The 15,030-nt window shown below is 37.7% G+C and overlaps 1 long non-coding RNA gene across 1 annotated transcript; it reads left to right on the forward strand.

Annotated features, from left to right (window-relative positions):
* The first annotated feature begins 414 nt into the window (after positions 1-414).
* LOC118045327 (uncharacterized) lies at positions 415-2,384 on the forward strand. The gene is made up of 3 exons (XR_004686960.2): positions 415-622; positions 1,382-1,438; positions 2,094-2,384. It is a non-coding gene; the product is annotated as an uncharacterized lncRNA (long non-coding RNA).
* Positions 2,385-15,030: the final 12,646 nt, after the last annotated feature.

The raw sequence follows: 15,030 nt of genomic DNA on the forward strand, positions 1-15,030 counted from the left end.
ATAAATTGACTAGTTTTAGGTAAAACAAAATAATTCGTAACTCTTGATTGGGTGATCAGAAAATTCTGAAAATTTTCGTGGAGTGTTCTAATATCATGCCTTAGCTTGGGTTAAAATTTCAGAATTTTTAGAGAAATTCTGAAATTTGACGAAAAAACACAATTCGACTAGTTTTACGTTATTGGACGTAATTTTTAATCCGACCATTGGATTGAGCTGAAATTTTTTGAGGAACCTTAAAATATACTGAATAAAACCTGGTTAAAATTTTAAGATGAATGGAGCTCGGTAGTGCTAAAAAAAAAATAAGGACCGTCAAATAGAGGCAAAAATGCTCATTAGGGGTAGAATAGTTATTTGCCATTGAAAAGAAAATATATAAGCCCTCCTTCTCTTCTGTTAACTGCCGAATGGGCAGAAACAAAAAGATGAAAAGAAAAACAGAGCATAACGTGAGAGATAGAGAGAAAAGTAAGGAAAAACAATAAGAAAATTGAGAGAGTAACTTTATAAACTTGCAAGTTAAACCTATAAAACACTAAATCAAGTGAAGGAAGGAGGATTTGAGAAGGGGAATTCAGCTAACCTTGGAAGAGAAGAGAAATTGGAAGAAAAACAATAGGTAAGCATGAGAAGTTTGGATTTAATGTTGATTTAGATGTTTTTCCTAAGCTTATTTGATTAAATTAGGAAGTAATTTCATGGAACTTTACCTTAGTTTCCCTTAAATCCTAGATTATTGAACTTAGGGTTCTTATGTGAATTTGGGGGAATTAGGAGGGGAAGGGAAAATGATGAAATTGAAGAGGAATAGAATGAAAACAAGTTGAAATAACAAGTAAATGAAGAGAGATTTGGGGGAGCAAAAAAGAAACATCACATTCGGCCAATGAAGAAAAAAAAAAAAAAAATGGGAGAATGAGTTTTGATGTTAATGTTTAGAAAGAAAAAAAAAAACCATGTTTAATCATGATAAATGAAAATGTAAGAAAGACTAAATGAAGAGATAGCATTTAAGTTGAGAAAATAATAATAATAATAATATGTAAATTCAAATTAAAAGAGAAATAAACTAGTTAAAAGAAAATATGAAGACAAGATGCCTAGATTGTGTTTGAATATAGTATTTAAATAAAATAAATAATATGATGTGAGGGTATAAAGAATAGAAGAATAATTTGATGGAGGAATTATGAACATAGAGAAAACAAAGAAGTAACTTGAGTTAAATATGAGGTTGTATGTAAAATAATGATGTTATATTTGAGAATGAATTTTTATTAGAACAAATTACAAATAAAAATATTATGTGCTTTATGTTTCGGCACATAAGAAAAAAATATTGATGGACTAATGATATAATGACACTTGATTGATTCAGGAGCTGTGTCTGGAGCTGGTTATCAGACAGGAGGAGCCGGGTCATCCCGAACAGAAGGTAGGTGAATTCGTCACCTCTTTTTGTAATTTTTAGTTTTCCTAATTATCTATGTTGCTTATTTAATTGATATTAAATGAATGGAGCAAATGAATAATTTGAGTTATGATTATGTGAAATTACTGGTTTTATTGGTTAACAATGAGGTTAACCGGATATGGGGTAATTCGTATGGAATTACCGGATTTTTTTACTAATACAAGAGATTAGCCGGATACTGGGTGATTCATATGGAATTACCAGATTGATTTTGCTAACCGAAATGGGTTAGTCGGATTTTTGGGTAATAAAGAGAATTACCGGGTTTATTGGTTAACAAAGAGGTTAACTGGATAAGGAGTAATTTATATGGAATTACCGGATTGATTGGCTAACAAAAGAGGTTAGCTGGATGATAGGTAATTCGAATGGAATTACTGGGTTTATTGGTAACCGAGGAAGGAAAAAATGAATTTTGGGTATCTATATGGAAGTGTTAGATGTATTTGGTAATTAAGAGGAATTAGTTGGATTTTTAAGTCCTAAAAAGATTATGTAAATTATAGGAGTAAGTTAGATTGAAGTAGAAGTACTAAATTTCAAAGGTTAAGAGTAATTATTTAATGTTAGATTAATATAATGAGAAAGTTAATTAATATGGTTGTTGTTGAAACAGGTATGCCACGAGGTGATGCAGATCGTTAGATGTAGGAATTCTCATGTATATGAATTACCATTTTGGAATGTAATATTCATGTCGTTACTTTCAATGTAAATCCTTTTGTGATGTAAAAAAATCAAGTAGAAGGTGTAATAGGTAGTGGATGTATTATATATATGTATAGTTATTAGTATGATCAAATCATTTTCAAAATGATAAGATAAGATTTATTATAAACATAATATGACTCTTAATCTTAATGTTGTATTTATGTAGTTAGTTAGCATTTATTATGTTTGTGATGAATTTGTTTATCCTTTGGGTTGCTTTGGGAGTACATTTATGTTGATTATTAATTGATAAGTATAAGTATTGCGTTATTGTTTGATGATTGGAATGTGATCCAGGATGATTGGATCAAGATGGAAGTCATAATGATATATATTAGAAGTGTTGTCGATAACTTGGTACCAACAAAAACAGAGGAAACTCTGCCGAAATTTTTCAAAAAAAAAAAAAATCCCATAAATTTAGACATATTACCCAATACTTGACATTGGTAAATAAATGTTTGGAGATTTCATGACATTATGATTTGAGACTGTTACAGTCTGCGTTTTCCAGATGGACATGCATCGAACATATCAAGGCTTGTTAACATAGAGGACTACAGATTGTATGGAATGAAGAGTCATGACTGCCACGTGTTTATGCAAACACTCATCCCATTAGCTTTTCGTGATTTGTTGCCAAAGGGAATATGGGATAAACTGATGGAGATCAGTCATTTCTTCAGAGATATATGCTCCAGCAAATTGAATGTTGAGCACATTGAGAGGCTTCAAACGAATATCATCGAGACACTATGCAAACTTGAGATGATATTCCCTCCTTCATTTTTTGACTCAATGGAGCATCTCCCTATACATCTACTGTTTGAGGCAAAAGCTGGAGGATCGGTCCAGTATAGATGGATGTACCCATTCGAACGGTTAGATATTACAGTTGCAATGGAATTCATATCTAAAAGTATTTTATATGTTTTTCTTAATTGGAAATACTTGAATTGTAATTCAATGCAGGTACTTGTTTAATCTCAAGAAAAAGATTAAGAACAAGGTGCATGTAGAGGCTTTGATATCTGAGGCCTATATTGTTGAAGAGATCTCAACATTTATCTCGTACTATTTCGAACCTCATCTAAGAACAAAAATCAACCGCGTTCCACGACATGATGATGGGGGTGAAGTGCCTTTCAGTGGGAACTTGTCAATATTCTCCAATACTATACGACCCACACCTAAAAATGCTGTAAGAGGAAGATATTTGTCGGAAATAGAATTCAAACAAGCACACAATTATGTTCTATTTAACTGTGATGAGCTGAGACCATTTATTCAATAAGTTTATATATCTGTAATACTAATTAAACTTTGTTAGTAATATATTGCTAATTATATATTGTGAAATCATACACTCATTATCACTTGCAGGCAACATCGACAATATTTGCTCTCCAATAACTCGCAGTTGACCGACTCCTAGATCTTTCAATTACAAAATGAACAATTTGCCACATGGTTCAGAACACATGTAAGCACTATCACAAACTCATTCTAACTTGCAAAATTACTGTACGTATGCATGTCATTATGAGATTCTCGTTCATTTACCGTTTATTGATGTACATTACATGTATACAAGGTTTATCAAATGGGAAGAAGTGTGTCTAAGTCATTGTCTTCATTAAGCCTCGAGCCTGAAAGAAAAGTTAAGTGCTACAACGGGTATTTTGTCAATGGATATGTTTTCCATACTGAAGAATGTTGTAACCCATTTTTGGGTCCCCACAAAAATAAATAAAATAAATAGCCAAAAGAAGCTAGAAAAATAACGGAAGGCAGAAGCACTCAGAAAATGGTTAGAAAACTGGTCAAGGAGTATAAAGATACAAAGATTGGATTTTTGACAGTATTTTTCTTGAAGGATGAGAGCCCTATTGAGAAGGAAATTTTGAATTTTGAGGAGAAGCCCAAATTTGGATGTTTATGGACTTAATTGGATTTTATTTGAATTTATAAAGGATTTGATTGCAAGAAAAAATTGATTTTTAAGTCAATTTGGGCTTTAATTAGAAGAAATTAAAGTTCTGGGGCCAAATTATGATTTTTAGGAATTTATTAAGTCAAATAAGGGGCTTAATTGCATAAATATTGAAGTTTAAGGGCCAATTAGGGATTTAATTGAGAAAATCCGAAACCAGGGACCAATTTGGAAAATGTGCCTTAATTTACTGTTCACTTTCTTTCCTCAAAACGCTGCCTGAGTGGCTGCTTTCCAGGCGAGTTTTCCGGCTCGTGTGGCCTCCAAATCCGACAAACCTTACACCAACATGTTCACATGCAACCCCTTTATCCCGGAGAATGGTCCGGTCGGGTCGAAAAAAGTTAGAAACGGCTCCGTTGAGTGGCTCGAAGTGGCCACCTCGGGCAGTTCACAGCCTTGAGCTGCCAAATTTGGCAGCTCGAGGTGCACACTTTGAGCCAACGATTGAGATGCTTCCCAGCTGAATCAAGGGCTGAAATTTTTCCACAACGTATACAAGATTTCCCTCTCTCCACTTCCTATAAATAGAATCTCTTTTGAAGACCTATGGGGGGAGAAAAAGAACACACAAAGTCGGACGAAAATCAGCCATTACTGCCCAGTTTTCCTGCAACTAGCCTCTTTTTTTCTCTTTCCCTCTCCGCCGTTGGCCCTCATCAACCACCACCATCATCACTCGTTTTCTCACCGACATCTCCACCTCAAGAAGCCACTAAAAACGTCACACACGGTGGTTGCATCATCTTCTCCCCAGACGTAGCAGCATCATTGAAGAAAAGGCAGCAACCCGCGCCTCTGCTGCGAGAAGAAGAAGAACAAAGCCCATCACCGCCAGCTACCACTATCTTCCTAGTCGACAACAGCACAGTTGGGAGCAGAAGGAGAAAAGGGAAGCAGAGGAGAACATAGCTGAAGAGGAACGCAGAGAAGAAAAAGGAAGAAGGGCTGAACACCGCACTCCACAGTCACCGACCACCGTCCAAGTCACTCCCCGGCCACCACTACCAGCGCCTCCACAAAGCTGCCATAGAGAGGGAAGAACATTGCTGACTGAGGGAAACCAAGAGAAGAAGCAACGCCTCTGTAAAGGGGAAGAAGAGAGAAAAACAGCTGCTGTCATCGAGCTTCCCAACCACTGCCACCGTCAGAACCATCGTGAGCCCCCATTGGCTTCCTGTCCACCGCCACCAGCATCACTGGGAGTGTTCGCCATCGTCTTCAACATCATTTCTGCCACCAGGTTTGCACCCCCTTCGTCGCTGTGCATGCACCATTTCCTTGCATTTCACTGTTGAAGTAAAATATAATTCACTTGAACAGTGAAATGTTAATTCACTGTTCGCATCACATATAAATTCACGTGAACAGTGAAATGCTATTTCACTGTTCACATCATATATATTTCACTGTTCACATGAGGCCTGCTGGGTTCAGCCCAGCCATGTGGGCCCCGCTGGGTCCAGCCCTAAAAAATAAAAAAAAAATAAAAATTCTTCAAAAAAAAATTATTTCAAAGAATTTGTGATTTTTCTGTAATTTTATTACTGTATTTTGGGTCAATACCGGTTTGTATTTTTATATTGTAAAGATACAAATCCGGTATTAAAATACCCGGTTTTCATAAAAAAAAAATGTTTATTAAAAAATGTTTTGTTTTCATGCATACGGCCAATACACTAACATGTTTTGAATGTTCTTTTTATATATAAAAAAAAAAATATTGGAAGTTTTGAAAATGTGTTTTTGCATGGATTTCTTAAACACAAATCATTTTCTTGCATTTGTGGATTTTACAACCTGTTTGTAAAACTCCAAAGGGTTATTGGCCAATATTCCAAAAACTATAAAAATCTTATTTTGGGAGGAGAAGTTGTGGTTATTGTTCACCGCTAATGTTTGGATGAAGAAATCCTTAAAAGGACGAAACATCCAAAATATTATCGGGAGTAATAAATCAACGCACATGTTTTGAAAGAAGCTTTGGTTGCGATCGAGAACATTTCAAAATTTTTAATTTTTTTTCTCCACGGTTTTACGAGTCGTGAAAAGTATAAAATTGTTTTTTATGTAACTGTGAAATTTTCTTCGTTCTTTTTTTTTTTTCTTCTTTTCCTTGCGATTTACGAGTCACCGACTTTTGAAATACTAAAGGAAAAAACGAACTTTCATAGCACATGGAATTTCCTTAGATTTCTATCTAAAATAAATTGACGGGTTTAGAAGACACCAACACCATAGACTATGGAGCAAACCAAACACCAAGCAGCTTACCTTAGGTAGGGCGTATTAGGGGTGCTAGTACCTTCCCTTTACGCAACCAGTCCCTTGCCTTAGAATCTCTGAAAGACCAGTTAGGGTTCCTAGTGACCAAATACTAGGTGGCGACTCCAAAGAACCAAATCCTTAGAACACAACGAAAATCGCCAGCCGATGTCGTGCCTTTATAATTTTTTGTGGGGGTGTGACAGAATGGCGACTCCACTGGGGACCCTTGGACTAAGCTTGATTTTTTTGTTTGTTTAGGCTATGTGTTATTGGTTTTTGTTTTCTTACGATGCTTTGTTTAAAAGTTTTAGCATACATCTTTACATTCTATCGTACATGGCATGGTCATGCATCACTTTATTATTGTTATTATATTATGAGGGCACACACCTGTAACTTTAAGGTTAAGTGGGGGACTAGCAGCTTGCCTTATGACTTGAGTCAAGGTTTAAGTTTGTGTAAACCCCAACTCTTTGCTGAGTGTTTAGACTGATTGTGATTGGTACGCGTGCCATCCCACTATCTGCTGGACCTCCATATCGCCTTTACGAGGGTGATCACTGGAACAGCAAGAGACCCTTTTTAGAGACCCAGTAGTAAACCTACCCAATGTCTCACATAAAGGAACTAGAGCCTATCCTTAGGATGTATGCTCCATAATATCTTTTGCATCCATAAAGGGAGAGATGTTCTAGAATTGGGAGACCCAAGAAGCTCCATTTGGTGATTTAATCAACAATGCTTGTTTGATCATGATATTGTGTTGTTTTCCTTTTTCAACTTTTTAAATCGAGGTTCCAAATGCCTTTTCAAAAGTTCAGCTTGGTGTTTTTACACATCATTTTTCTTTTCAAAACGAATCTTCCATAACTACACCTACACTTTACACTGAGAATGAATGGCCAGACTTAGGGGTAGAAGAGGAAGAATGGTAGGAAAATAACATTAGGGGATTCACAAAAACAAACAACATGAACAAGCTTGGAAACCCGCTACAAGGTCATGCCGTTTGGGTTAAAGAAAGTTGGGGGCACCTACCAAAGTGCCAGGGTAACTTTATTTCACAACATGATGCAAAAGAGATTAAAGTATATGTGGATGACATGACCTAGAGAGGGAGAGAATCATGACCAAATATTGAAGGAATTAGTTGAAAGACTAAGAAAGTACAAGTTGAGGCTTAACCATGCAAGGTGTTCATTCGGGGTGAAATCTAGGAAGTTGTTGGAATTTATGATGAGTGACAAAGGGATAGAAGTGGACCCTGATTAAGTAAAGGCTATTCAACCTATGCCAACTCTCAAGACTAAGAAGGATGTAAGGAGGTTCTTGGGAAGTTTGAATTACATTGCTCAATTTATATCCCAATTAACCACGACTTATGACCTCATCTTCAAATTGTTAAGGAGGAAGAATCTTGGAATTTGGAATAAGAATGTGAAGAAGCTTTCACGAAAATCAAGCAATACCTACTGAATCCACCCCTATCTATCGAGTTGAATTGAAAAATGGCAAGTTCTACTAGCTGAGTACAACATAGTATATATGACAAGGAAAGCCATGAATGTCATCGCCAATCACCTAGCTGACCATGTTGTGAAAGTTTATGAGCTGTTAAGATTTAATGTTTTGGATAAAAATAGGCTTTCAGTCGAGGAAGGGAAATCAGATTGTTGGATTATGTACTTTGAGGGTGTTGTGGTAATAGAGTGGGGGCAGTGCTAATCTTTCCTAATAAAAAACAGTATCCAGTTTTAGTTAAGTCGCAATTTGGGTACACTAACAACACAACTGAGTTTGAAGCTTGCATTTTAGAGGTTGCATTAGAGCTAAACATCAGAAAGATAGATGTGTATTGGAGACTCGATTTTGATTATTTGTCAAGTGAAAGGACAAGGGCAAACCAAGGACGAGAAGTTGAGACCTTGCCAAGAATACTTGTCTAGATGGGCTAGAGAATTTGAGGAAATAAAGTTCACTCATCTAGGAAGGGAATGAAACCATTTTGATGTTTTGGTCACGCCAGCTTCTATGGTTAGAATAGACTTTGGGCACAAGGTACAACCAATACACATTGATATAAGAAATAACTTAGCTCACTGTTGCTCAGTTTGAAAGAGAAATAGATGGAAACCCTTGGTACTATGATATCAAGAATTTCATCCAAAACCATACATATCCCGTGGGGGCATCCAAAAATCAACAAGAAGACGTTGAGGAGGTTGGCAATGGATTTCTATCTTGATGGGGAAACTTTGTATAAGAAATCATTTGACGAAACTTTGTTGAGATGTTTCGATGACGTGAAAAAAGTGGTGAAGAAATTTATGGAAAGATATTTGATCCATCGATATGGTCCACTAGAAAAATTAATAATGCCAGAACTTCAATAGCAAGATGATAATAGAACTCTGCGCTAAATGAAAAAAATCAAGTATGCCAATTCCTCGCCATACAAGCCAAAGATGAATAGTGCGGTAGAAGCTTCTAACAAAAATATCAAGAAGATTATTTAGAAAATGGTATTCACTTACAAGGATTGGTATGAAATGTTGTCATTTGCCCTTCACACGTACCCCACTGCAATCTGAACCTTAATAAGAGTCACCCTGTATACGTTGGTATATGAAATGGAGGCGGTAATACCTTTAGAAGTTGAAATCCCCTCATTAAGAGTATTGATAGACTTTGAGCTAGAAGAGTTAGAATGGGACAAGGTTAAATGTGAACAGTTGAATCTGATAAGTGAAAAGAGGATAGCCGCAATCTGTCATCATCAACTTTATCAAAGAAGGATGGCCAAATCATACAACAAGAGGATTCGACCTTGAGGGTTCCACGAAGGAGATCTTATATTGAAGAAAATGTTGTCTTTTACCAGGAGAAGGTCAGAGTAAATGGACGCCAAACAATGAGGGCCCTTTAGTGGTACAAAAAGCATTTTTGGGAGAAGCTTTAATTGTTTTCTAGAATGGATGGAGAAGATCTATTTAGGCCCGTGAATTCTGACTCTGTAAGGAAATATTACGCTTGATGTATTTCGTAATTTCCCAATCAACAAAATTAAAGTCTGACCATGAATTCTCTTTGTAAAGAGCCTTTTATATATATATATATAAAACATATGATCTCATAGCATTTGAAATCTTTTACTTAAAAGAACTTTTTACACATGACTAAAGAGATGACTCCATCAATTGGAGAGCACCAAATCAGATCTTCTTGACATATAGTTGCACTCCACACTAGGGGGCAATAAAAGATTATTTCCTGAAAGGTTTTACATGTTTTCAAAACGGGATGAGGGCCCGTAGATTTGAAAAAGATAAAGCATTTAACAAAAGCATGACAAAGAGGCAAGGACAAGTCGTAAATTTGGAGAAAAAAGGGGCTACTTGTAAAAAAGTCGAAGACTTCTTCCCCAAGATATGATAGGAGGCAACACGAGAGATGAATCCAGCATACGATTTCAAAAGCAAGCTCATGTTGAGAGGGAGTCTCACGAAGAAGAAGATGAGGATGGGGCCTATGTTTCAAAACCAGGTACGAATGCATGCATTGCATCTAATCATAAATCATTGCATGTATGTTTTTTTTTGGATCGTTACAGGAGGAGATCTTAGTGCATTCCAACAAGATTATGGACGAAGAAAGAATCATTGAGTTGATTCTAGAACAACAAGAAGAGAAGATAAGGATTCTCAAACCCTGCCAGCAGGAAGAACGACATCGATAGCATTCGGTAAAAAGGAATCGCCAGATGGGATTCCAAGTTGTTTGAGATCGCCAGAAGGGATCTCGTATTTTGATATTCGTCAATGGAGGTCGCCAGAAGGGACCTCATATTTCATGTTTGAATAAAAGGAATCGCCAGATGGGATTCCAAGTTGATGGAGATCGCCAGAAGGGATCTCGCATTTCACTATTTGGAGGTCGCCAATGGGACCTCATATTTCATGTTTGATAAAAAGGAATCGCCAGATGGGATTCCAAGTTGTTTGAGATCGCCAGAAGGGATCTCGTATTTCGATGAAGGTCGCCAGAAGGGACCTCATATTTCATGTTTTAATAAAAGGAATTGCCAGATGGGATTCCAAGTTGATGGAGATCGCCAGAAGGGATCTCATATTTCACTATTTTGGGGGTCGCCAGATGGGACCTTATATTCCATGTTTGTTAAAAGGAATCGCCAGATGGGATTCCAAGATGATTAAAGGAGATCGCCAGAAGGGATCTCATGTTTCACTATTTGGAGGTCGCCAGATGGGACCTCGTATTTCATGTTGGTTAAAAAAGGAATCATCAGATGGGATTCCAAGTTGGTTAAAGGAGATCGCCAGAAGGGATCTCATATTTCGATATTCATCCAAGGAGGTCGCCAGAAGGGACCTCATATTTCGGCTTTGAATAAAAGGAATCGCCAGATGGGATTCCAAGTTAAAGGAGATCGCCAGATGGGATCTCATACTTCGACATTCATCAAGGAAGGTCGCCAGAAGGGACCTCATATTGAAACCATTTCTTAGAAAAGCATTGGAGTTTACTAAGAATTCTTCCCCCTGGGTAGGTCACCCATACAATGAGACCATTATTTTTCTGGGTAGGTCACCCATACAATGAGACCATTATTTTTCTTGGGTCGGTCACCCATACAATGAGACCATCATTTTTCTAGGGTTCGTCACCCGTACAATGAGACCAGCACTAGGGTTCGTCACCCGTACAATGAGACCAGCATTTTTCTTGGGTCGGTCACCCATACAATGAGACCAGCATTTTTCTTGGGTTTGTCACCCATACAATGAGACCAACATTTTTTCTGGGTAGGTCACCCATACAATGAGACCATTCTTCATTTTTTTTTCTGGGTAGGTCACCCATACAATGAGACCATTATTTTTCTTGGGTAGGTCACCCATACAATGAGACCATTACGCATTTTTGTATTTGGTTGTGAGTAAAGGAATCACCAGATGAGATTCCAAGTTGGTTGAGATCGCCAGAAGGGATCTCGCATTTCGATATTGGTCAAAGAAGGTCGCCAGAAGGGACTTTATATTTTAGCCTTGGTTAAGAAGAATCGCCAGATGGGATTCCAAGTTTTTGGGGTTAAAGGAGATCGCCAGAAGGGATCTCGAGATGACTAAATTTTGATCATAGTTTTTGGGTTGAGGAGGATTGCTATAAAGACAAAGTTTCAGAGCGATCAAGCTCCAACCAAATCAGTTTCGGGAGTTCAGTTTTGGTTTATCTTTATAAATCTTACTGCGCAAAACCTATGCTCCGTAAGCTTTATAAAGAGGGGGCATCTGTTGTAACCCATTTTTGGGTCCCCACAAAAATAAATAAAATAAATAGCCAAAAGAAGCTAGAAAAATAACGGAAGGCAGAAGCACTCAGAAAATGGTTAGAAAACTGGTCAAGGAGTATAAAGATACAAAGATTGGATTTTTGACAGTATTTTTCTTGAAGGATGAGAGCCCTATTGAGAAGGAAATTTTGAATTTTGAGGAGAAGCCCAAATTTGGATGTTTATGGACTTAATTGGATTTTATTTGAATTTATAAAGGATTTGATTGCAAGAAAAAATTGATTTTTAAGTCAATTTGGGCTTTAATTAGAAGAAATTAAAGTTCTGGGGCCAAATTATGATTTTTAGGAATTTATTAAGTCAAATAAGGGGCTTAATTGCATAAATATTGAAGTTTAAGGGCCAATTAGGGATTTAATTGAGAAAATCCGAAACCAGGGACCAATTTGGAAAATGTGCCTTAATTTACTGTTCACTTTCTTCCTCAAAACGCTGCCTGAGTGGCTGCTTTCCAGGCGAGTTTTCCGGCTCGTGTGGCCTCCAAATCCGACAAACCTTACACCAACATGTTCACATGCAACCCCTTTATCCCGGAGAATGGTCCGGTCGGGTCGAAAAAGTTAGAAACGGCTCCGTTGAGTGGCTCGAAGTGGCCACCTCGGGCAGTTCACAGCCTTGAGCTGCCAAATTTGGCAGCTCGAGGTGCACACTTTGAGCCAACGATTGAGATGCTTCCCAGCTGAATCAAGGGCTGAAATTTTTCCACAACGTATACAAGATTTCCCTCTTCCACTTCCTATAAATAGAATCTCTTTTGAAGACCTATGGGGGGAGAAAAGAACACACAAAGTCGGACGAAAATCAGCCATTACTGCCCAGTTTTCCTGCAACTAGCCTCTTTTTCTCTTTCCCTCTCCGCCGTTGGCCCTCATCAACCACCACCATCATCACTCGTTTTTCTCACCGACATCTCCACCTCAAGAAGCCACTAAAAAACGTCACACACGGTGGTTGCATCATCTTCTCCCCAGACGTAGCAGCATCATTGAAGAAAAGGCAGCAACCCGCGCCTCTGCTGCGAGAAGAAGAAGAACAAAGCCATCACCGCCAGCTACCACTATCTTCCTAGTCGACAACAGCACAGTTGGGAGCAGAAGGAGAAAAGGGAAGCAGAGGAGAACATAGCTGAAGAGGAACGCAGAGAAGAAAAGGAAGAAGGGCTGAACACCGCACTCCACAGTCACCGACCACCGTCCAAGTCACTCCCCGGCCACCACTACCAGCGCCTCCACAAAGCTGCCATAGAGAGGGAAGAACATTGCTGACTGAGGGAAACCAAGAGAAGAAGCAACGCCTCTGTAAAGGGGAAGAAGAAGAGAAAACAGCTGCTGTCATCGAGCTTCCCAACCACTGCCACCGTCAGAACCATCGTGAGCCCCCATTGGCTTCCTGTCCACCGCCACCAGCATCACTGGGAGTGTTCGCCATCGTCTTCAACATCATTTCTGCCACCAGGTTTGCACCCCCTTCGTCGCTGTGCATGCACCATTTCCTTGCATTTCACTGTTGAAGTAAAATATAATTCACTTGAACAGTGAAATGTTAATTCACTGTTCGCATCACATATAATTCACGTGAACAGTGAAATGCTATTTCACTGTTCACATCATATATATTTCACTGTTCACATGAGGCCTGCTGGGTTCAGCCCAGCCATGTGGGCCCCGCTGGGTCCAGCCCTAAAAAATAAAAAAAATAAAAATTCTTCAAAAAAAATTATTTCAAAGAATTTGTGATTTTTCTGTAATTTTATTACTGTATTTTGGGTCAATACCGGTTTGTATTTTTATATTGTAAAGATACAAATCCGGTATTAAAATACCCGGTTTTCATAAAAAAAAATGTTTATTAAAAAATGTTTTGTTTTCATGCATACGGCCAATACACTAACATGTTTTGAATGTTCTTTTTATATATAAAAAAAAAATATTGGAAGTTTTGAAAATGTGTTTTTGCATGGATTTCTTAAACACAAATCATTTTCTTGCATTTGTGGATTTTACAACCTGTTTGTAAAACTCCAAAGGGTATTGGCCAATATTCCAAAAACTATAAAAATCTTATTTTGGGAGGAGAAGTTGTGGTTATTGTTCACCGCTAATGTTTGGATGAAGAAATCCTTAAAAGGACGAACATCCAAAATATTATCGGGAGTAATAAATCAACGCACATGTTTGAAAGAAGCTTTGGTTGCGATCAAGAACATTTCAAAATTTTAATTTTTTTTCTCCACGGTTTACGAGTCGTGAAAAGTATAAAATTGTTTTTTATGTAACTGTGAAATTTTCTTCGTTCTTTTTTTTTTCTTCTTTTCCTTGCGATTTACGAGTCACCGACTTTTGAAATACTAAAGGAAAAAACGAACTTTCATAGCACATGGAATTTCCTTAGATTTCTATCTAAAATAAATTGACGGGTTTAGAAGACACCAACACCATAGACTATGGAGCAAACCAAACACCAAGCAGCTTACCTTAGGTAGGGCGTATTAGGGGTGCTAGTACCTTCCCTTTACGCAACCAGTCCCTTGCCTTAGAATCTCTGAAAGACCAGTTAGGGTTCCTAGTGACCAAATACTAGGTGGCGACTCCAAAGAACCAAATCCTTAGAACACAACGAAAATCGCCAGCCGATGTCGTGCCTTTATAATTTTTTGTGGGGGTGTGACAAAGAATACAAGCAAGGAAGAAAGACATACAACTGCAGTGTTTGTGTTAAAGGATCCACAAGTAGTCAGTTGAAGTTGACTACTATGGTAGATTAGAAGAGGTCATCGAACTACAATATCATAGCGAGTAGAATACAATGTTTTTATTCAAATGCTATTGGTATGACATGATGGACAGAGGAATTAGAGTTGATACACACCATGGTCTGGTCGAAATCAACTCAAAAGCTAGACTCCGCAACATAAATGATGTCTTTGTTTTCGCAAAGCAATGTCAACAAGTTTATTACACATACACCCCTTCATTTAGAAATGATCGATCAAGAGTTGATTGGTTGTCTGTTTTAAAAACAAAACCACGGGGTCATGTCGAGGTTGTTCTAGATGAGAACGAAGACACAAATGTGCAGGATGAAGTCTTTCAAGTTGGTGAGTTGGTTGAACCATATCGAGTTGCTCCTTCGATTGAATTGGAAGAAAATTCAAATTTTCGTGTTTCCGATGATAGTCTTGTTGATGTTGACGTAGAGGAGTTAAACGTT

The sequence above is a fragment of the Populus alba genome, chromosome 1, assembly GCF_005239225.2.
Source record: "Populus alba chromosome 1, ASM523922v2, whole genome shotgun sequence".
In the NCBI taxonomy this organism is placed as follows: Eukaryota; Viridiplantae; Streptophyta; class Magnoliopsida; order Malpighiales; family Salicaceae; genus Populus; species Populus alba.